Source organism: Tenrec ecaudatus, chromosome 1 (genome assembly GCF_050624435.1).
Source record: "Tenrec ecaudatus isolate mTenEca1 chromosome 1, mTenEca1.hap1, whole genome shotgun sequence".
Lineage (NCBI taxonomy): Eukaryota > Metazoa > Chordata > Mammalia > Afrosoricida > Tenrecidae > Tenrec > Tenrec ecaudatus.
The window spans coordinates 250,913,685-250,938,109 of NC_134530.1; the positions used below are offsets into that span (position 1 = coordinate 250,913,685).

The window sequence follows — 24,425 nt, forward strand, 5'->3', positions numbered from 1 at the left end:
GTGATAGCAATTCTTTGAATATGTGTTTATGTAGGCTGTCAGGAAGGAGGCATAGGACAGCTACATAATTTTTATAATAGAAATATTAGTAACAATATCTATATTTTAAAAATTCACTGTCCTTCTATTCCAACTGTCAGAGTGAAACTATTCTTTTTTTTTTCCCCTCCTGGGATGTGTTTATTTGTATTTTCTTGTTTGGGCGCTGGTGTCTCAGGGGTGGGCCTCCCTCGGGAGATGGGGGGACACCACTGCCCTCACTTCTTGACGATCTGGATGACGTCCTCATGCTCCATGGTGTGGGACAGCCCCACCTGCTGCGGGCTGTACTTGGTGCTGGTGCCCCACACCAGGGCGTATTTGAACTGGCTGGCCAGCGACCGGTGGATCCGATAGCACACATGTTCCACGGAAGCCCCTTTCCGGAGGATGATGGCGTCTGTGAAGTCAGGTCTCTGTCCTCTTTTCTTGGTGTAGATGCAGGTCAGGGTCAAGTATTCCCACAGCTTCTCCAGCAAGTAGTCCAGATTCAGCTTCATCCCGCAGCTGATGACCACACTGTTGGGTTTTCGGGCCAGGCGGTCTACTTCCTCCATGGAGATCTGGTCAATTTTGTTGTACACATACAAGCAGGGCATGTACGCGCGGTTTCCCACAATCACATCGATGAACTTGTCTGGGGAGCAGTCCTCCCGGAAAAGCACTTCCGCGTTGAAGATCTTGTGAGGATGAGCTGCACCGGCTTCTCAGAGCACTGAGTCAGCGTGACGGTCGAGTTGAAGGAGATGCCGCCGCCTTTCGTGGGCTTGAAGTAGATGTTGGGCTTGTGCTTGTTGAGGCGATGCCCACCGACTCCAGCTCCTTCTCCAGCAGTGCCCTCTACACCTCTCCTTTGGTGGCATTAACATCATGATGACGACGTCGGCGGTTCGAACCACGGCAATCACCTGTCGGCCACGGCCTTTCCCTTGTGCTGCTCCTTCGATGATTCCAGGCAGGTCCAGTAACTGGATGTTGGCTCCTTTGTATTCAATGACTCCGGGGATGCACGTCAGGGTGGCGAATTCATAGGATGCCGCTTCGCTGGCGATGGAGGTCATTAAGCTCAGGAAGGTGGACTTACCCACAGATGGAAATCCAATCAGCGCCACCCGGGCGTCGCCTGACTTCATCACATCGAAGCCCTCTCCTTTGGATGAGGCCGACTTGGAAGGTTCCAGGAGCTGCACCCGATACTTGGCGAGTTTGGCTTTCAGCAGGCCCAGATGATACTCAGTGGCCTTGTTCTCCTGAGTTCGAGCGATCTCCTTCTCGATCTCCGAGATCTTCTCCAGGATCCCCATGGCGGCGGCTCAGGGGGGGCCCACCGGCGGCGGCGGCTCCAGCAATGGCGGCCAAGTGAAACCATTCTTTTGGGTTTCCAAGGTTTATGGGAGCAGAAAACCTCATCTTTCTCCCAGTGGCTGCTGGTGAGTTCAAACTTCTGATCTTCTAGTTAAAAGTCCAACTTGTAACCTGCTATACCACTAGGATATGGATAATGAAGATGGGAGAAGAGTTGATACCTTTGAATTATGTATGTTCTTGGCAAAGAATATTGGAAGCACCGTGGACTGCTACAAGAACAAACAATCCAGTCTTGGAAGAAGCACAACTACAATGCTCTTTAGAAGAAAGGTGGTAAGACTTTGTGATACATACTTTGGGCCTGTTATCAGAAGAGATCAGTCTTGGAAAAGAATGTCATGCTTGGTAAAGTGGAGGATTAGAGAAAAATAGACTAACCTGGATGGTTAGTCCATCCAGGAGATGGACTAATACAGTGCCTGCAACAATGGGCTCAAGCTTAACCATTGTGAGGGCCAGGCAAGTGTTTCCTTCCGCTGTGCAGAGGGTTACAATAAGCTGGAACAGCTACATGGTACCTAACAATGACAACACTTTAAAATAATATGTATTATACAATTATAAGCACATTCACAAAATCCAATAATTCTATCACCCCAAATTGCAAACATTTTGTCTTTCTGTTGTTTATCTTCCATTTTTGTCCACATGTTGATTTTATGTGCCCTTGAGTCTGTTCCAAGTCCTAACAACCCTGTGTACAAAACACCCCAACCCTGATCCTGTGCCATCCTCACAACTGTTAGGTTTGAGCCCCTTGTTGCAGCCACTGTGTCAGTCCATCTGTAACGGGCCTGCCTCTTTCACAGCCCCTCTACCAAGCATGATGTCCTTCTCTTGGGACTAGTTTCTGACATCATGTCCAAAGTACGTGAGATGATGTCTCTCCATCCTTGCATCTTGAGGAGCATTCTGGCTGTACTTCTTCCAAGACAGATTTGTTTGTTCTTTTGGTAGTCCATGGTGCTTTGAATATTCTTTGCCAGCAACATAACTCAAATGTATTGATTCTTCTTTGTTCCTTTTTTAATGTCCAACTTTCACATGCATATGAGGCAATTGAAAATACCATGATTTGGGTCAGACTTGCCTAATTCCTCAAAGTAACATCTTTGCTTTACACCACTTTAAAGAGATCTTGTGGAGTGGATTTACCCAGTACAATGCATCATTGGATCTCTTGGTTGCTGTGTATATAGTACTTGTAAGTAATAACCATTGCATAAATATAATTCTGATTTCTGCTGGTTTCACCTCACATTAGCTAAAGCATTATTTTGGTTGCTGCTGACTCTTCATAATCACTTTTATATGGCCATTGACATGCATTTGCAAAGGAAAATTACAATAGCTCTGCTTTCAAAGAGAGCACATAGCGTTACAATTGTAGAACTCCTTTTCCTAAGCTTCATTGGCGACTTTCATTCAAAAGCTAGATCTTGAGTACACTATACTGGCCTGTAATAAATTTCTGCCTTAAGAAGGAGAATATGTAAAAGTATGCAAATAAATACGTGTCACAGAGAACATGATAAGTATCAGCAAGCTGAACAAGGAGATCAGGGTTTAGGGAAGAGTGTGAGGTCAGCCTTGGAGGAAGGTTAATGTCTTGCCCAGGGAGGGGCATAGGGAGGGGAAGGCATTTGGCTTGAATATCCAGCGTAGTTGCTTGAACAAATGAATTGAGGGTGGTGGTGGTAGGAAAGTAGGCATGTTCAAGGAACAGATGTGCCTTTTCATTCCATAGCATTCAGGTGTGGCTGACGTCAGTACTTCAGGTGCTCCATTTCTGTTTTAATACATTGCCCATAGACATGGGAGTTTATGGCTCATATAGACAATATATGCCTACTTATATGGCAGGCTGTACAGTCAAGCAGATAAGTTTTTAATTTTTTCAATAGTATCATATCATCTGTCAGTGATGGGAACTTTTTTTTTCTGCTTAGGCTCATTTGGATATTTATAATCTCATTCATGGAACATTACCGGTTAAACATTTAATTCATCCCTAATGTGATGGCTGGAATTGTTTCTCTTTAGTGAAATGTGTGATGTTAGCTGGTATTAATGATTTTGAAGGTCTAATATGGTCCACCCCTGATCTATGTAGTAGAAAATATTTCAGATTTTCATGTTTCAGATAACAGGATCAAATATCATTTATTAAATATGTTACCAACAAGTAGAATTAATTTTCTAGAAATAAAGCATTGATAACTTATTGTACAGTTCTACGGGACTAATGATGGAAGGTGAAACACACCGTATCTATCTGTGTTACTATGTCTAGTAATGGATTTAGAAGTCTAGACAAGATGTCTTGATTAGGCTAACATGGGCAACCCTCTCTGAGCCTCAATTCCTCTCAAAATGAGGAGGGTAAATTATGTCTAAGTCTTTCTCTAACTCTAAATTCCTATGGTTCTAGAAAAATAGTAAATGCTTTTCTTACCCCTGTGGGTATCTGAGACTGTGACTCTTATGGGGAGTAGGAAGTACCCTCTTTCTCCTGATGGGGCTTTCGACTCTCATAAGGAGTCACTCTAGGAAAGCCACAGGGACAGTTCTACCTTGTCCTGTAAGGTCACTCTGGGTGGACATAGACTCAAGCACAGTGATTTTGGTTTGGTTTCTTAATGATGAATCATGTTATTAATAAAATCAATAAAATTTTACAGAATTTCAGTGACCATTGTACATTTTATAGTTAGTTATTCTAGTTTTATAAAAGCAAAATTTTTGTTAAGATTATAGGAATGGAATTTTACTGCCAGTCACAGTAAAATTTGGATAACATTTTTTCAATTATAATTGATAATTGAAAAATAAAATCTTTTTCTTTTTAAGTAGTTCAGTATAAGCACAAAGCAGACATTGTTTAATGTGCAATAAGGATCACAGCCCCTTGAATTAAGAGTGATATTCTACTGTAACAATTACAGACACCAATAATGTGTCAAATAGAGATGTTTTAGAGAGTTTTCACAAAATCTATGAAATGCAGTGCCCTGGATCAGAGTTTCTCACCCACGTGGACTCGCACTTGCTGCTTCCATAGCTAATGTTTGCACTTTCAGTGTTTTCGTTGGTGCCTTCATCAATGCAGCATGGAATGAAGTACTGTGACAACTCTTGATCCAGGTGACCTAGAATGTGCTCCTGAGAAGATGTTGTTGCTTGTGGGATTTTTCCCTTCTTTTAATTGTCAAAATAGTAACCATGAAAAAAAAATTCTGTTAGAGATTTCACAGATCCCTAGCATATTCCCCCTGACCCTCACTGGAGTCCAGTGTGAGATTTCCTTAGGCTGAGATTCTAGATATAACTGTTAATATATTGCACAGTATTCAAACTTTCATGTTACTCTATTTAGCAAACAGTCAAGTTATTAATTCCCTTTTGTTTTATCATATATGCTTCACTGGACTAGTTAAAATAATTTCAACCTTTAAGGAAAAGAGAGAAATAAGTGGTGTCCTTATTTTGGGCCTTCCTTCAGCCATTACCAAGATTTCTGCAGTCCCCTACGAAGAACAAGCAATTCCTGTCTGTATAAAACCTAGCTCCTTCAAACTGAAGTTCTAATGGTGTCTCTCTTTCTTCATCGCGGTAAGTCATGCATGCAATAGCGTTCGCATGCTTTCGGAAACCAGGGTCATGTCTTCTCAGACACAGTGGCAAGTCAGGGAAAAAGGGAAGGTAAAGATAAACTGTTTGAGAGACCCAAAAAGATGGAAGAGGAGGAGTTAATTGTTCCATTAGAAAGCTAGCTCCATCTGTGCTTTTCTACTGCACCATTTCTTAGCTCGCTCCAAATTTTCTTCATAGAGGTTTTCTGAAGTCATATTAGACAAATTTCATATCCTGGTTTGAATTAGAAACGTTTGGTTCTTAATTTTAACTTGTCTCCAAACTTTATTTCATCCTAGAATACTGGAGCTGTCAGATGGCTAGTGCTTCTTCCCTGATAACTGGATGTCTATGGTGTACATAGTGACTTAAGCTCAAACCAGTAAAACCAAACCTGCTTCCATTGAGTGGGTTTTGCATCATGGTGACCCCGTGTTTACATAGTAGTACTGCGCTGTAATTTTCATGACTTGACCTTTTGGAAGCAAACCACCACATCTTTCTAAAGAAGTCCTTCTATGTGGATTCATGCCACCAATCCTTGCAGCTAGCAGCCAAATGCTTGATTGTGTGTGCTACCCAGGGACTCCAATTTAAGCCCTAAAAGGATTTATATAATAAGAAGTAGGCATGTTTTAGGCCAATAAGCAGTCAAGACAAACAAATATAAGTATCAAATATGTTTGTATTAATAATCTATATGTGGAACCCTCATATACTCTATCTTTAGATATATCTTACAATATTTATTCCTATATGAATAGAACATATAAACAATGATTATTGACTTTTTGAGGGTGAGGGATGACTCTTGACGTTTATCTTACTGTATAATTATGTTGGGAGATGAAAGGATAAAGTAATTCTGGGAAGGTGAAAAGCTCAAACCCAAACTCACTACCATCAATGCCGACCGACCCTGTGGGGCAGGCTAGAACTGTTCCTGTGAGTTTCCAAGATTGGAACTGTGGACAGAAGTAGAAAGCCCTCTCTTTCTCCCTCGGAGTGGCTGGTGGTTTGGAACATCAGACCTTTCCGATTGCAGTCCCACTTGGGAGGATGAAAAAGAAGGCCAAATGCTCAATAATCTAACTAGAAATGCATGGCATTTAGACACATGAATATAGCCCATGGGAAAAAGCAGTTGGTTACCTTTAAGAAGCAAAATTATTAAATACAGAGGTTTGGGGCAGAAGACTGCTGTTTTTTTACTTGAAGATTTTTAAATGCCATGGGATATAGGGATTTCTCAAACTCTATACTTTTGAAGAAAATTTAAAAATTAAAGAGATAAGTGTGAGTAATTAAATAAGCACAATAAATAATATCCTAACATAAAAATATTTAATCCTAGAAATGTGATATACTGATTATTTTTTGGAGCATATCCTCAAATCTGAAGTCTTTAAATGTTCAATTTGAATACTTCAGATTATATCATTAACTAGGAGTGCAAGAAGATTCCCAGAGTTTTCCATGTATTAAAGAAGAAGAGGGAAAAGGAGAAGGAGAAAAGGGGGGGTGGCAGAGGGAAGGAGGTCAGGGAATAGAAAAGAAAAAGAAGTAAGAAAAAAAAAAGGAAAATTATTTAGAAGGCATTACAAACGTCATTTGCACAAAATGGAACTGGTTATTGCCTCTCAACTCTATTGAACATCAAACTGTAATTCAAAATTCATGAGTGTAATCATAACTTGAGTAATTATTTTTCAAAAGTAGATCGATCAGTATCTTAGTAGGGATCTACAATAATGAATTCTTTAAAACTCTAATTGCTATAATATTATGGCACCCTTGTACCTGACAGTTGAGAGTATCTTCATGTAGCTTGGTGTTTTTTCAAAGGACATTTTTAAACCACTGTTAGGCCGGGTTGACTAAAGAAATAGATCCAATAACAAATCTATTATGTGTGAGAAAGAGCTGTATATCAAGAAATATTTATATTTCAGGAAAACATCCCAGCCTAGTCTAATTCAAGACTATACAAGTCTTATACTAGGCCATAAATGCCTCTTCAGACTCATCCAGCCACTTGGAATGATACAGAATGCAGGAAGATCACAGGTTGATGGGGGCAAAGTCATGTGGGTTCAATGGTGGTGTTAACATCTTAGGGCTTTGGCAGCAAAGTCAGCCAGCAGGAAGGTGAGGGTAAAGAGAGGGAGGGAGGTTCCCAGGGCTCTCCTTCTGAGAAGGCCACACCCACAAGGCGGCACCTTCAGACTGTGACCTAATTGACTGGTTGAATAGCACCCCTATACTTTTATATATCTTCAAGTTATCATGAAATTATGTAACTACCACAAACCACCCCTTGCCAGCTTGACACCTTTACACAAGTCTTTAGCCACACATAACTTTTAAAACAAAACAATAGTAAAAGTCATATTTGTTCCTAACAGGATAAATCTAAAATGCATACAACTCAAAATGTGCCAGCCCTATATAAACATAATATTCTATAAGTGAACATAAATATTCTATATATACCTAACAATTACAGTTATGTGACAACTTACACCACAATCCTATCAACATGTTTCTCTGCCATGAAAGTTTGTAAACCAGCCACTTCATGCCTTTATCCCCCCCCCCAATTTGGGGTATCTAATACTGCCCATTTATATCAACCCAGTGCTTTGAGGAGACAAGCATGATCTTTGAGGTGAAGAATTTTCATTCCAGGTGGAACCTTCTAAGTCTGCATCCATAAGCAAAGTCAAATCAGGACAGGTCATCCAAAAAGTCATCAGCAATATGCATCAATTCACAAGCTCAGAAATTGTATCTTTCTCTGGTTGGATTCTGGGCAACTCAGTGTGGGTTGCTTGGCTTTTCCTTATCAGGGTAACCATTGGCTGCCTCACCTTTGGACCATGGGCCTCTTTACAAATTCTCAAGAACCCTAGTCTCCTAGAGCTAGGTCATTCCTTAGGCTCAGGTTCCACACAACTCTTTGAAGTTCTGACTAGCCAGCCTACTCTCTTCTAGTCCCTGTGAACCAGGTCCATGGGTGTCAATGGACAGATTCAACCTGTCTATTGCTGCGTTTCTTCCATTTCTATTCAACAAGCCCAGGTGGTCGCCTAGCAAACATTTCAGGCTGCCCACAGGTTCTCTTTAATGTTCAGTCCTAGAGAAGAGATTTTACCAGCTTGAGGAGCAAACAGCCAGTTCATACTTCAAAAAGGCCAAATTGCTTTGCCAACAATTCTCTAGGCAAGTTTTTTCAAAGGCAAATGTAGTGTGCACTCAAGGCACTGGGTGAGGCTTAACCTTTTCTAAACCTCTTTGCTGGCATTTCCTGCTAACCCATGTGACAGACCCAATTTAATGGCTAAAGGCAGTGGGCTTATAAACTCTTTCTATTGATACTTCTTAATAATCATTCCTATCACATTATATCAATAACAATAAGTAGAAGAAAGCAATATAGTCTTAGTACAACCAGATCCTAAACACAAATCTTAAAACATTCAAATTCAGTTCTTATCTAATCTATCCTATTCATATACAAATTAGACCTTAGGCCTCTTTATCAAGCCAGGGCCTGGCCTTTGTCAGCCATGTAATTAAGCAACATGCCCTCAGAGAAGTTCACCACATTCATTTTCACCAGTTCAGTTATGCATAATCAAAGACAAGTTCTAGAAATCAAAACCTTCACTTCCCCTTCCCTCTCCAGAAAACAAACCAGTAAACTGCATGGCCATATCTGACCTCTGGCTAGCCAAAGAAGAAAAACTACCACAAGGCAGAGGTCAGACTAGTCCCCACTCTTCATCTTTCTGATTTTTTACTACTGCAAACCTGGCACCATAATGTGGTAGGCTGGGTGGACTCTAGAAACAAATGCAGGGACACTCATATATGGGTAAGAAAGAGCTTTATGTAAAAAAGTAATTATATATCAAGGAAACATCACAGCCCAGTCCAAATCAAGTCCATAAGTTGGATACTTGTCCATGAGTCCTTCCTCAGACTCACACAGCCACATGCAATGATACAGAATACCAAGAAGATCACAGGTTGGCGGGTGCAGAGTTTGGAGCCAGTGGCGGTGGATGATGCATCACAGGGCTCTGGAAGCCAGCTGATTGACAAGTTTAATACCATCCCTACACTTTTATATATCTTCAAGTTGACATGAAATTACATAACGACCACAACCACAACAGCAATGAGAGGTCTTCAAAAAGTTTGTTGGGAAATCCCATTATTTCCTTTTTTCTGTACACTTTTTGAAGACCCTTTGTATGGAAAGGTATATTTAGTCTCTTTTGCAAAGGCTTGCAGGAAAGACTAACGGGAGGGCTCCAGGTCATAAAGAACAGTGGTGTGGTGGGGCTTCAAGTCAAAAGACTTGATTGACTTGTTCCTTGAAATTTAGAGATAATGTAGACTATGAAAAGGAGCCCGAGAATTTAATAGGCTACACAAAGTCAGCAGTTTGAAACTACCAGCCTCTCTGCAGGAGAAAGATGAGGCTTTCTACCCCCGTAAAGATTTACAGTCTCTTACTTGAAATAGTGGAGACCCAAAGTCCGCCATCAAGACAATTGTACAGTCCTTGAAGGACCTAACAGAATGGAGAATAAATCCAGGGTGTGGTGTGGCACATAAATATCCTCTAGTTACTTAAGATTTCCTCCCCTTACTGTTATGCTCTGTATGTGATATATCTCATTGGTAATGTTAGATTTGTATATGCTCATTTCTACATTTAAGATCGTTTGGTACATGGTAGTTAAGATAGATGATCCCTCAGAGACACTCACAGGAGTGATAGCTCCCTGATGGTATGGGAAGTGAGGAGGGAAGGGGGGACGTGAAGGAGAGAGAGGGGAGTTGATAGTATTGATGATTGTATAGCCCCACCCAATGGGATTGACCAACAGAACTGTATGGGAAGGGAAGGGATATATTGGAATGAGCAAGATATGTCAATCAAATATTATTATATTAAAAAAAAGATTTATAGTCTCAGAAACCAACAAGAATACTTCTTCCCAGTTCTGTCGTTTGCTAGGAGTGGGAATTGGCTCAATGGCATAAAATTGGAGTGTGAGTCTATGAGTGTGTTTAATCGCAGTTCTCTATCTGTATACATTCATTATTTACCATATATACTTATGCATAAACTGAGTTTTTTATTATTATTAAATACTTTAATCAGGGGCTCTTACATCTCTTATCACCATCCATATATTCATCCAGTGTGTCAAGCACATTTGCACATATGCTGCCATCATCGTTTTCAAAGCATTCTCTTCCCACTTGAGTCCCTGATATCAGCTCCCCATTTTTCCCCCTCCCTCCCTTGCCTTCCACCTCTCATGAACCCTTGATAAGTTATAGAGTATTATTTTTATGTCGTGCATCATCCTCCATCGCTCCTCACCCACTTTTCTGTTGTGTGTCCCCTGAGAGGAGATTATAGGTTGATCCTTGTGCTCAATTCCTCCTTTCTCTTCCCACCCTCCCCTTATTCTCTTGGTATCTCTACTCTCATTGTTGGCCCTGGAGGGGTTTTCTATCCTAGATTCCCTGTGATGCAGGCTCTTGTCTGTAGCAGTGTTCATGTTCTGGTCTAATCAGATTTGTAAGGTAGAATTGAGGTCATGATAGTGGGTAGAAGGAAGCACCAAAGAACTAGAGGAAAGGTGTATGTTTTTGGCGCTATACTTATAAACCGGGTTTTTCAGCACGTTTTTCATGCAGTTTTTGTGGTAAAATTAGCTACCTCTGCTGATATTTGGGTCAACTTATACTCGAGTATAAATGGTAACTTATCAGGGAACTGCAAATCAAATACCATAACGAAATATCCTTTATACCCACTAAACAAACAAAAACAAAGCACACCTGTTCTGATTGAGTTGATCTGGCTCAGTTACCACAGAGCAGAGCTGTTCCCCTAGGGGCTTTTCAGTGGCTGGTTTTCCAGAATTAGAGCATTGGGCCTTTTTTCCTCCATACACTGGTGTTGATTTGATCTGCTGTCCTCTTAAGTGCCAGCCCAGCACAAAACCAGAAACTCCTAGTACTATGTAGGATGGCTATATCAAAAAAGGACAGATAACAGCAAGTATTGATAAGAATCTAGAAAAATTGAAGCCTTCATTTACTACTGATGTGATTATAAAATGATACAGCCAATTTTGAAAACATTATGCCAATTATTTAAGCAGAGTTACAGTAGGACCCAGAAATTCCACTCTTAGGTATTTAACCAAGAAATTGAAAGAAAAAAAAAGAAATTGAAAATATATGTTCCTCCTGCTGGGGCTAGGTGACCAACCCAGCAACTCCTTCTTGAACAAGGTTCCTTGGACCCAGCCACCTGAGCCAACAGACAGTCTTTCTGGGACTAAGTGCTTGTCCCTTATTGCCTCCTGCCCAGCAGATCACTTGCTCCCTGCCTTACCTGATATGTAATTGCTAAATCTTTTTCTTTCAGTCTGTGCATTCTCTTTTCATTCTCTGGATAAAGTCTTTTGATGCACATGCGTGTTTTAATTTTTAGGGGTCCTAGGTATCTATTTTGTCTTTGACTATGTGTGTGCTTTTCATTATGATCCACAGTATGTTTTTGCTGTGCATTGTGGCCCATAAGCTTGTCCCTATTTTTTCTTGGATGACCATAATAGTTCCAGGATTTACATTTAGGCCTTTAGTCCATATTGAGCTCATTTTGTATATGGTGTGCGTTATGTGTCCTGTTTCATTTTACTGTAAATGAAAAATCATTTTTGAAGGGACTTTCTCTTCCCCGCTTAATGTATTTCAGTCTGTTGTCAAAAATCAGTTGTTTGTAGGTAAATGGACTTAGTTCTGAGTTCTCTTTTCTGTTCCATTGGTCTGTGTATCTATCATTGTAGCCAGCCCCAGGCTGGTTTTTGACTACCGCGGCTGTGCAGGCAGTTTTGAGGTTGTGATGTGAGATGCTTCCTACTTTGTTGATCTTCTTCAGTAGCGCTTTGCTTATCCTGAGCCTCTTTCCTTTCCATATAAAATTGGTGATGAGTTTTCAACTTTTTTTAAAGAATGATGCTAGGATATGAATTGGAATTGCATTATATTTATAGATTGCTTTGTATAGTGTTGGCATTTTCACAATGTTAGCTCTTTCCATTGATGTACACGCCACATTCTTCCATTTGTGTAGGTGTCTTTTCACTTCTTATAGTAGTGGAATGCCAGTCCTTTAAATCACTGGTTTAATGCCTTTCAGCCATTGTGTAAGTATCATCTGTAAGCTATTTTTGACCATCTTTTAAAAAAATCATTTTATTGGGGCTTATACAACTCATATCACAATCCATACATACATCAATTGAATAAAGCACACTTGCACATTTGTTGCCCTCATCATTTTCAAAATTCGCTTTCTACTTGGATTCCTGAAATCAGCTCATTTTCATTTTTTCCCTCCCCCTCCCTCCCCTCTTGCCCCTCCCTCATGAACCCTTAATAATTTATAAATTATTATTTTATATTATCTTAAACACTGCCCGGCATCTCCCTTCACCCACTTTCCTGTATCCCATCCCCCAGAGAGGAGGTTACACATAGATCTCCAAGATCGGTTCCCCCTTTCTACACTCCCTTCCCTCCGGTATCATCACTCTCACCGTGGGTCCTGAGGGGTTCATCTGCCTTAGATTCCCTGTGTTTCCAGATCCCTGCTGCACCGCTGTGCATCCTCTGGTCTAACCAGGTTTGCAAGGTAGAATTGGGATCATGATAGTTGAGGGGGAGGAAGCATTTAAGAACTAGAGAATGTTGTGGGTTTCATTATTGCTACACTGACCATCTTTTTAAAAAGTGTACACTCATACTAAATCCAAACTCACTGTCATCAAGTCATTGCTGACTCATAGTGAAAGCCCGTGGGTTTCTGAGACTGTAACTGTTTACGGGAGTAGGAAGCCCAGCCTTTCTCCCACAGTGCTGCTGCTGGTTTCAATCTGCTGAGCATGTGGATCACAGCCTAAAGTGTAACCACTACACCATTAAGGCTCTATTTCCCCATTATTCTCTTTTTCCCTTTCTGCTTTACTTCACTCGACACTTGTTATCCTTTTAGCTATACTCAGTTAATATGGCCCTTCCAGCCATAATCCCATACATGATATAAATCTGGATTTCAGACACCTTTTAATCCCATTTTGGAGGGCATTATCTGAAAAACAACACAAACCAGGACTAGGATGAGACTAAGTGCTGACCTTAGTAGAGGTTGTGAGTCAGACCTTACTCTCTGGTTAATGGTTATCTTGGTTACAGTTACTTACAATGGATGTAAGGAATTATAAGCTATAGATGAGAGGAGAAAGAAAACGGTTTCTGAGGTGAGCTGGGGGAAAGCCTCGCTCATTAAGATTAGTAAGAATCCAATGCCTACTGGAAATATCTTGCAAGAGGCCCCAGATCATATATGTATAAAAAAAGATACAATGGAGAAGAGATCATTACATTTGGGTGAAATTTCATTGCACAATATAACTCCCCCCAAATGCCCTTTCCCGACATCTGTCTGGTAAGAAGGTAGGGCAAGATCCTGATGGGCCTCACCTGGGAGTAATTGTGAGCAGGATTTCCTGCAGTGCCATCCTATTGCATAAAAAACGAGCCATTGAGAAGCAGGCGGTACGATCTCATCAACGACAAGAGCCAGGAGTGGAGTGTATCCTCTGGCCACAGCATCTGGCCTGACCCTTGGACCTTGGACCCACAGCCACATGAGATCTTTCCTTGAGTTCTGAGGGACATGCAGCAATTCCACGAGTGAATATGCTCAAGAAAGGACGGGTGAAGATGGAGCAGACTTGTCATTTTTCAAGAGTTGGAGTTTTGTAATATTTTCAACTTTCAACTCCATGGGACAAGTTTGTTTTTAATTCTTACAAAAGAAATTACCACAGTCATCTTACATTGTCATTTTAGTGTCCTAAAAGTGTGTGCCCTTTAGTTCATACTCTGCACATTAGCAAAAGCAAAATGTACATTGAATCATGCTGTTTTTCTTTGTGTGGCTCACCATTTGCATTTAGGAACAAAAATCCAAACTCCTCCTTTCCATGGCTTATAAGACCCTGCAGAATCACACCCATCTTTCTATCCTGTTCTTACCCTCTTTTCTTCTCTCACCATGCACTTTAGCCTCATAATTTTCTTTTAGCTTCTAAAATATTTGAAAGCCTCTGAACAAATATCTGCCCTTTGTGTTCTTCCTACTCTTCCTTTTGCTTTAGGAAATCTCTCTTTCTTTTAGTTTTCATTTAAATGCCATTAACTAAGAGATATATACAATAAAGTATATCACTTTTTGTATTCTCTACTAATGTCTTATTTCCCTTATGGTGAGTTATTATAATTTCTTACTATTTTGTCATTTGTTAATTTTTTTAAGTCTGTGAAGGGAAAGTCTGGAGCAAGAGGTTAGGGTGAACAGCTTCCTGCTCTCTATCCCAGTGTAGAACACACACACACACACACACACACACACACACTCACACACACACATGACAAGAAAGAACTGTATAAACTTCCAGAACTATTTTTGTCACAATCTAGAAACCAATCCAAGAGTTAAAGCAATTAAGTAAATGTTGAATCAAGACAAAGGCAATTTCTATAAGAGCAGAAACCTTAGATTTAAAAAAAAATCATTTTATTGGGGGCCCGTACAACACTTCTCACAATCCATACATCCATCCATTGTGTCTAGCACATTTGCACATTTGTTGCCATCATCATCCTTAAAACATTTGCTTTCTACCTGAGCCCTGCTTATTTTACCCCTCCCTCTTTGCTCCCCCCTCCCTCATGAACCTTAATAATTCATAAATTATTATTTTGTCATATCTTACACTGCCCAATGTCTCCCTTCACCCACTTTTCTGTGGTACATCCCCCAGAGAGGAGGTTATATGTAGATCCTTGTAATTGGTTCCCCTTTTCTACCCCACCTTCGCTCCACTCTCCCGGTATTGCAACTTTCACCACTGGCACTGAGGGCTTCATCTGTCCTGGATTCCCTGAGTTTCCAGTTCCTATCTGCACCAGTGTACATTCTCTGGTCTAGCCAGATTTGTAAGGTAGAATTGGGATCATGATAGTGGGGGCTGGGGAGGGGGAAGTGTTTAAGAACTAGAGGAAATTTGTATGTACCATCATTGCTATGTGGCACCCTGAGTGGCTCATCTGCTCCCCATGACCGTTCTGTACGGGGATGTCCAGTTGCCCACAGATGGGCTATCCTTAGTTGTTTGGGGGTTTTTTTTACTCACCTATCTCTCACACAATTCCCAGCTCAGTCTGACCTTATAGGGATGACAGCTTGTACTTTGAGAGAAGAGCCTGGTCTCTGGCTCTAGATGGGCCAAAGAAGACTTTACCTGCAAATTATTATGTGTTTCTGTATAACCTGTCCGGGGGCTGCTTAGAGGCCTAGAGCAAGACCTTTGTCTCAGTTTAGCATTCAGTATCAGAGTCCCTACAGTGCTGGGGGGATAGCAGGGAGTTAATACCTCATCTAAGTGACTTACGATACAATTTTCAATGTTGTACATGACTTAAACAAAAATGCATTTTAAAAAATATACATTTTAAATTCTTTATGCCTATAATAACAGCCAGGGACTTGAAGCAGACACCAGGGAGAGAGTTTCTTTTAGAAATAAGGCTTTCAAAAGACACTACGTCTAAGAGGGAATGAACAAGCCACATGCAAGTTGAAGCAAAGATCAAAAAACCATTGCCATCTACTCTATTCCAATTGATGGTGACTCTTTAGGACCCAGTAGAATGCCCCCCTTTGGGTTTCTGAGACTGTGAATCATTGTAGGAGCAGAAAGCCTCATCTTTCTCCAACTTCCTTGGTGGCTTTCAATTGCTGACTTCAAAGTTAACACCCCAGTACACAACCCACGATTGTCACACAGGAAAACATATATGATCATAAACTACCCACAGAGACTCTGCGTTTTCACTTAGGCTGGTCCCTAGGTTTAGGGGAAGCATGGCTAAATGTTGAAGGAGCTCCTTGCACATAGCCAGTGCTGGGAAGACTGGGAGATCACTCTTTTGTTCATTGTTTCCCTTCTAACAAGAGCTGAACAAGCGAAGGAGCAACAACTTCAGCATCTACAGCAAGACAATCTGTACAAAAATAGTTAAGTCATTGAACAAATGGATGAATATACCATTCAATAATTAGAAAATAGAAAACCAGCAAGAGTTACCATATTATAGTATGCATATCTCGCAATTTAAACAATATGCCACATGATATTAAAAAAAACAAGAAAATATGTACTATTCAAAGGAATACAATAAAATGATAGCAAAGGTCCCGGTGCACACCCAGATAATGAACTCACTAGATAAAGACTTTAAAGCAGTAATGTTAAATATGCTCCAAAAGCTAGAGGAGAGTAATAACAAGGAATAAAGGAAATCATGGAAAAATACAGGACCAAATTGAAGATATCAATCAAGAGATAAAAAGTATAACAAGAAATAAAATAGGATAGTGAAACTGAAAATGCAATAACTGAAATGGAAAAGAAATTACTGATTAAGAGCAGATTTGATGTGGAGAAGGAAGATTAGCAAACTAGAAGACCAAGCCAAACACCTAAAACAATTAAAATGACTGAGTCTAAGAAGCTAAAAAGAATGAAGAAATTGAATAATCCTTAGGAATTTGTGAAACACTCTTAAGTGGAGCAATATATACATTATGGTAATCTCAGAGGGAGAAGATAGAGAGGAAAATATTTTAATAAATAATCATTTAAAACTTACCATTAAAATATACATATCCAAGAAGCTCAGTGATTTCCAAGTAGAACAAACCTGGAAAGATCTGAAGCAAGACAGGTTATAATAAAACTCCCCCAAACCAAAGGATACAGAGAAAATCTTGAAAGCTGCAAAGGAGGTAAGAATTGCAATATACAAAGGATCCTTAATAAAATTAAATGACAATGTTTCTTCAGAAACCTGGGAGGACAGAAGGCAGTGGGTTGACATATTTAAAGTAGTGACAGAAAACTGTTAATACTAGAAATTCTATATCCAGCAAAGCTGTTTTTTTACATAAAAATGCAATTAAGGCATTTTCATATAAACAAAAAGGGAGTTTTTGTTTTGTCGCAGAGATCCTCTCCATCAAAAAATAGAAAGGTAAAAGAAGTCCTTCTGATTGAACTTAAACGACACTAGACATTAACTTGAAGCCACAAAAAGAACATAATATTTCCAGTAAAGGACATTTCAGAAGCAACTTTGAAAGAAAGTTTTATAATATTTTTGTTTTGTAAGTTACTTGCAATATATCATGTTACTTAAAGAAAAAACCATAAAATTATAAATTTTTAGTGATGCTATTGGATCACAATTACTTGAGATATTTATATAAATAAAACCAGTGACAATAATAACATGACGTGAAGATGGGACTCGCCATGTAAGAATGGAGTTTTTCTATGCTATTGGAATAAACTAGTATCAATTTAAACTAGATTTTATTAAATTTAGGATGTTAAATGTTATTTTTATGATACTACAAAAATTTTTTTTAAATACCCCTAAAAAGGAATAAAAAAAGAGATGTTAAGTGGTGCAGTACAGAAAATCAGCTAAACACAAGAAAAGCATTATTGGAAAAAAGGAGGGAATATCTATATATGATTTTTAAATATAGGTATGATTTTTTTTAAATTCCACTATCTTTTAATTCAATTTTGATGGACATTTTGAAGCCTCCATGTGTGTATAATATGTATAGTTTTTTCTTTAAAATGTATCATTTTAATAGATACATAAAACATAAAAGTATAGGCATTTGAATCTTACTGGTAGTTACTTTAAATTGTTTAATTTATCCAATAAAAGGGAAAGACAGAAATGGATAAAAATATTATATAACTATATTCTATTTCACTTTAAAGTGAAAAAACTCAGATACTAAAGGACAACTATGTGGTCTCACTTTTGAATTTTAGATCAATAATAAGTCCAGGATGTCTATTTTCATCACTCCTAGTCAACACGGTACTGAAAGTTCTAGCCAGAACAGATCAAAAGAAAAATGGACAAAAGACATCCAAATGAGGATGGAAGAAGTGAAAGTATTTCTTTTTGTCGATTTGATCCTTTATATACTCACTGCCATCAAGTCGATTCCAACTCATAGTGGCTCTGTAGAACCGGGTAGAACTGTAGTTCTCTGAGACTGTAACTCTTTATGGGAGTAGAAAGCCTCATCTTTCTCCCTCAGAGCAGCTGGTGACTTTGAATGCCTGACCTTGGGGATAGCAGCCCAATGCATAACCACTGTGCTAGCATGACTCCTGATCCTTTACATGGAAAATCCTAAAGATTACCAAAAAATGCTATTCAAACCTGTAAATGAATTCTGAAGAGTTGCAGGGTTCAGGATTGACATGCAAAAATCAGCTGTGGCACATATGCCACCATGAACAATTTAAAAGAAAATTTTAGAAAACAATTCTATTTATAAGAGCATGTAAAAGAATAAAATATTTTGGAATAAATTTACCCCAAGAGGTGATAGACTTGCATACTGAAAACATTGTTGAAAGAAATGTAAAAAGACAAACAAATCACAGAGATCTTGTATTTATAGATTAGAAAATTCAATATTGTTAGATGTCAATATTATCTGAAGTAATTTTTTCAGGTTTTACAAAACCACTCTCAAAATCTGATGAGCTTGTGTATGTGTGTGTGTGTGTGTGTGTGTATGTTGAATGCAAGGCCTATCTCAAATTCATAAGAAATTGCAAAGGGTCCAAAATGATCATAAAAGAAAAACTCTTGTAAAAATTAATAAACTTGGAGAATTCAAACTTATTGATATCAAAATGTTCTACAGTAATCAAAAAGTATGATACTAGTATAGATGAATAGAATATAATAGAGATAGAGATTATAGAGATAAACCAATAAATCTATGGTCAACCAAACCATGCATAATATATGAAAATGAGCTCAAAATATACCAATGACCTAATAAACTTACAAAACTGTAAGGAAAACAGGAGTGAGGATTGTTTTAATAATGGATTTTTAATTGGACACAAACGAACCAAAACCAAAGACAAACAATATATCACTTTACTAGACTGGAAAATTCGTGAGCCAAAGAATATTATCAAGAAAGTGAAAAGAGGACCTATATCATGAAAAAAACCAATTCATAGAAGCCAGGGTTTATTAGTGATTACCAGTGGTTACCAGTGGTTACCAGTGACTAAGAGAAACCCTGGTTAAATCTAAAAGCTTTGTGCTACCTGCAAGCTAAATGATTTGAACTCACCAGCTCCTCTGCAGGATAAAAAACCTGGCAGTATGCTCTCATGAAGATCAAAGCCTAGGAAACCCCAGGGGGCATTTCTAGTCTGCCCTATGAAGTTGCCAATAACAAGAGTGAATGGCTGGAGGGGAGGGGTGAAGGGGAAATGATTGCTGACAGGTTATTACTGAGTTTCAGTTTGACATGACAAAAGAAGTTTTGGAAATACTCAGTGGTGACGGTTACATATATGAATGTAATTAATGTCACTGAATTGTATACTTACAAATGATAAAATTAGCAAAATTTTTGTTAAGCTACAATAAAACTTAAAGAAAAAGTTAGTCTCTTCCATTCAAATGTAAACTGTTTGAGAGCAGAGTCTCTACTTGTTTTATTCATTTTTGTATTCCAGTGCTCAGGGCCTAGCATAAGTAGGGTCCCTTTAGTTTTTCTGTAAGTCAGTGGTTCTCAACCTTCCTAATGCCACGGCCCTTTAATATAGTTTCTCATGTTGTGCTGATCCCCAATCATAACATTATTTTTGTTGCTACTGTTATGAATCTGATATGCAGGATATATTTTCATTATTACAATTAAACATAATTAAAGCATAGTGATTACTCACAAAACAATAAGGAATTATATATTGTGAAATATGTGTTTTCTGATGGTCTAAGGGGACTTCTGTGAAAGGTTTGTTCAAACCCCCAAAGGGGTCACGACCCATAGATTGAGAACTGCTGCTGTGGCTGGATGGGTGAATGGGTGGCTGCAGGGCCAAGAGATCAGGCTCTGAAAAGTAGATTGCCTGAGTCATACTCTCACTTCACTACCTACTACCTCGTTAACCTGGGAAAGTTACATAAAACTTCTTAGCCTCCGTTTACTAAATTCGGGTGAATATAACTCCTACCTTATGGGTATCTGGGTAATTTAAAATAATCTATGTAGCTTTATAACTAACAGTGTGTGGCATATAACCAAAGATTAATAATTATTTTATTGATGTGATGATTTTTCACATTCACCATCCTCACGTCTCTCTTGTATCTCTTACATTTTATCTCTATAGTTCCTTTCCAGAGTCATGCTAAGTAACTTGAAACTTTTGTTTTGACCCAACCTGTACATAGAAGTGAAGTTATCACCTTGGCTTATATTAATTCAGCTCCAGTGCTTATAACCTTTTGGGTTATGTGCTTTCCAAACATGTCACATTGTGAATCCTTACTGACCATAAATTTCAATTACTATTTCTCATGGCATGTATCTGCCACCAAACAGGCAGAAAATAAAGGCATTTACATTTATTACTTTGGAACTTAATCATTTTAGCTAGTACTTGCAGCTCTATCTTGTCTAATCCTTTTGGATGCTATTTTGAAATCTCACCACAATAAATGATTCCTCTCAAATTTGAACACAGCAGATTTGATAGACATATAATTGGTGGTCTCTTAACTCAGTGGTTTAAACAATATAATACCAGTCATAGGACAGAGCCTATCTGAAGACATTTTGATATCATTTTGGGAGGGGATTTCAAAATGTTTATGGAAAAATGGAATTAAAATATAGTGGGAATTTTCCACACATTTTTAATCCATGTGTATTTTCTATTGTTTCCCATATTATTTATTGTAACTCACATGTGTTTTCCTATTTAAAGACCAGATTCTTTATCTTTTCAAAATAAATTTGTAGTTGTTGTGAGGTGCCATCAGGCCAGCTCTGACCCACAGTGACCCTATGCACAACAGAATGAAACACTGAATGATCCTGTGCCATCTTCACAATTGTCCCTGTGCCTGAGAACACTGATGTAGCCACTGTACCAATGCAGCTCATTGAGGGCCTTCCTCTTTTATCCTATCCTTCCACTTTACCAAACACTATGTTCTCTTCCAGGGACTGGTCTCTCTTAACAGTATGTCCAAATTATTTTAAGGTAAAGTCATGTCATCCTTGCTTCTAAAAGAGCACTCTGAAAGCAAACAAGTGGCCATCTAGCCCAGAAGCAACAAAGCCCACATGGACGCAGCACACCAACATGGGTGATCATGAAGGGCAGAGGAGACCACAAAGGTGGGGTGAGGGGGTGGGGGGTGGGAATCACATCACCGTGAATGAGGGGGAGTGCGTGATGGGGACTCAATGCCCATCTGTAGACAGCTAGACATCCCTTCCAGAGGGGTAGTGGGGAGGAGATGAGTCACTCAGGGTTCAGTGTAGCAACAATGAAACTCAAAACCTTCCTCTAGTTCCTGAATGCTTCCTTCCCTCCCAATTATCATGACCCCAATTCTACCTTGCGGACCTGGTTATACCAGAGGATGTACAGCGGTGCAGTAGGGATCTGGAAACACAGGGAATCTAGGACTGACGAACCCCTCAACACCAGCGGTGGGAGTGGCGACACCAGGAGGGAAGGGAGTGCAGAAAGGGAGAACCGATCTTGAAGGTCTATGTGTAACCTCCTCTCTGGGAGATGGGCAATGGGAAGGTGGGTGAGGGGAGACGTCGGGCAGTGTAAGATAAGATAAAATAATTATTTATAAATTATTAAGGGACCAGGGGGGAGGGGGGAGCAGGGAGGGAGGGAGAGGGGAAATAAAGGGAAACCGAGCTGATTCCAGGAACCCAAGTGTAAGGCGAATTTTGAGAGTGATGAGGGCTACGAATGTATAAGGGTGCTTTGCTCAACTGATGTATGTATGGATTGTGATAAGAGTTGTATGAGCCCTAATAAAAAGATTTATTAATTAAAAAAAAGAGCACTCCGACCTTAACTTCTTCCATGATAGGTCAGTTTTACCTTTTAGCAGTCCATGGTACTTTCAATATTCTTCTCCAGCACCACAATTCAAATGCATAGATTTTTCTTCCGTCTTTCTTATTCAGTGTCTAACTTTCACATGCATATGGTACAATGGAGAATACCATGGCTTGGGACAGGCCCACCTTAGTCCTCAAAGTGAAACCCTTGCTCTTCAACACTCTGAAGAGGTCTTATGTTAGTCTGGGTGCTTTAGAGAAACAAATCCACAGAAACTCATGTATAAGAGAGAATTTTATATGAAGGGTAAGTGTGCATCAAGAAAACATCTCAACCCAGTGCTGCCCAAGCCCACACGTCCAACATTAACCCTTATGTCCAACACCAATCCACAAAGTCCTCCTCCATTTCACAAAACAGGCAATAATGCTGACTGCAAGAGGAAAGCCGAGTCAGTGAATGTGTAAGCATCTCAGCGCTGGCAGGGGTCTCCACACGGCTGCTCCAGCACCCAGGGCTGCATCGGGGTAGGTCCATGTGGCTTCTCCTTGGGGGTGTCTTGCAGGAAGTCAGCCTTGCAAGCTGAAGCAGGGAACTGCTAAGGCAGCTGCACACTGGTGGGACCACCACAAAGCAAGAGACCCGAGAACTAGAAAGGCGAGGGTCACTGGACCATTTATCCCTCCGCCCTTCAATTAATCCCACATGTGTTTATCGGCCAGGTTGGCACAATAAACTAACTCAGGTCTTGTGCAGCCGATTTACCTAATGCAATATGTCTTTTGATCTCTTGACTGCTGTTATCGTGAGCATTGACTGTAGATCATGTAAGACAAAATCCTTGACAACCTCAACCTTCTCTCCACTTAACATGATGTTACATATATTGGTCATTTTGAATAAAGTAAAAGTGACATTTTAGTTAAGTGAAAATGAAGAGAATAAAAGAAAATTGTACTGCCTATGTATTTCCTTTTCTTGGATCCACAATCAATGCTCATGGAAGCAGCAGTGAATACATGCAATGATGTATTGCCCTGTATATATTCCAGCCATGGTATTTTCAGTAACCACCTATGTGTTTGAAAGCTGGACAGTGAATAAGGAAGACTTGAGATGAGTGGATGCATTTGAATGATGAGGTTGGCATAAAATACTAAAAGTATCTCGGACTGCCAGAAGAACAAATAAATCTGCCCTGGGAGCACATCCAGAATGGTCCATTAGAAGGGAGGATGGTGAGACTTGGTTGTTTGTACTTTGTAGGTTATCAGGAGAGACCATTCCCTGGAGAAGGACCTCATATCTGGTAAAGTAGATAGTGCAAAAGAGAAGACTAAGTGAGAGGATTGACACAGTGGCTACAACAATGGGTTCAAGCAGAGCAATAATTGTGAGGATGGTGCAGGAGTGGGCAATAGTTCATACCATCACTAGAGGCAAAGTTAACTCGAAGACACCCACATGTATCTATATATATTAAGGTCCCACTAAGTCATGTGAAAGATTATATTGATCACAAGTTACAAGTAAATTTTAAATGGATGGTTAAGCACTCAATGTGCCTCTATAAATTTGGAAGGAATATGTAGTTTGCAGAATTTAAATCTGTACTAGGAAGCTCCCAATGGGAGGGAGAAATTAAAGTGGACTGCCTACAATGTCAATTTGTTTATCAAACTAATCTGGATAAATGGGTTAAATTTGAGATTTGAGGAAATAGCATCTATAAAAGAAGAGCATTCTTCTGTTCCTTCTGTTGGCCTGATTTTTAAAAAATGTTAAGCCCATATTTCAATGTTAGGATTCTGTCACAGCATATAAATTCAATAATATATGTCAAAGTGTTTATGAAGCATGAAAAACTATATTCCCACATAGCACTCTTATCATGGAATAGATTGTCAATAAATTAATAGGGTAATTTACTTCTTTGTATGTGAGAGTCTAGAAATACATTAATTAACCTAATCATCTACTCCACATTGGAAGCTACTTGCCACAATTAGTTAGAAAATACAGGCTATTGGGGGGTTAAAGTGAAGTCAATACATTCTCAAGTTCCTCAAATAGAATTTTGCAGAAATATTTATATAAATCACAGCTAAAGTGAGCTTTCTAAAAACTCTCCATAAGGTGAGAGCACGTATGCCATGTCTCAGTACAGAAGGAATTTTTTCTTCTTCAATCAGTTATGTGCCTAAAAATAAACCAATTTTGTTGTTAAAATTTGCTGTTTCCTCCTCACATAAGAACATCTCATTAATTTTGATG

The 24,425-nt window shown here is 39.3% G+C and overlaps 1 protein-coding gene and 1 pseudogene across 1 annotated transcript in view; one reads left to right on the forward strand and one right to left on the reverse strand.

The window, feature by feature from the left end:
• SDCCAG8 (SHH signaling and ciliogenesis regulator SDCCAG8) overlaps positions 1 to 24,425 on the forward strand; it is a 300,672-nt gene that overhangs the window by 86,479 nt on the left and 189,768 nt on the right. The gene's annotated exons all lie outside the window — the stretch shown is intronic.
• Positions 172 to 1,389, reverse strand: LOC142437426 (developmentally-regulated GTP-binding protein 2 pseudogene; annotated as a pseudogene).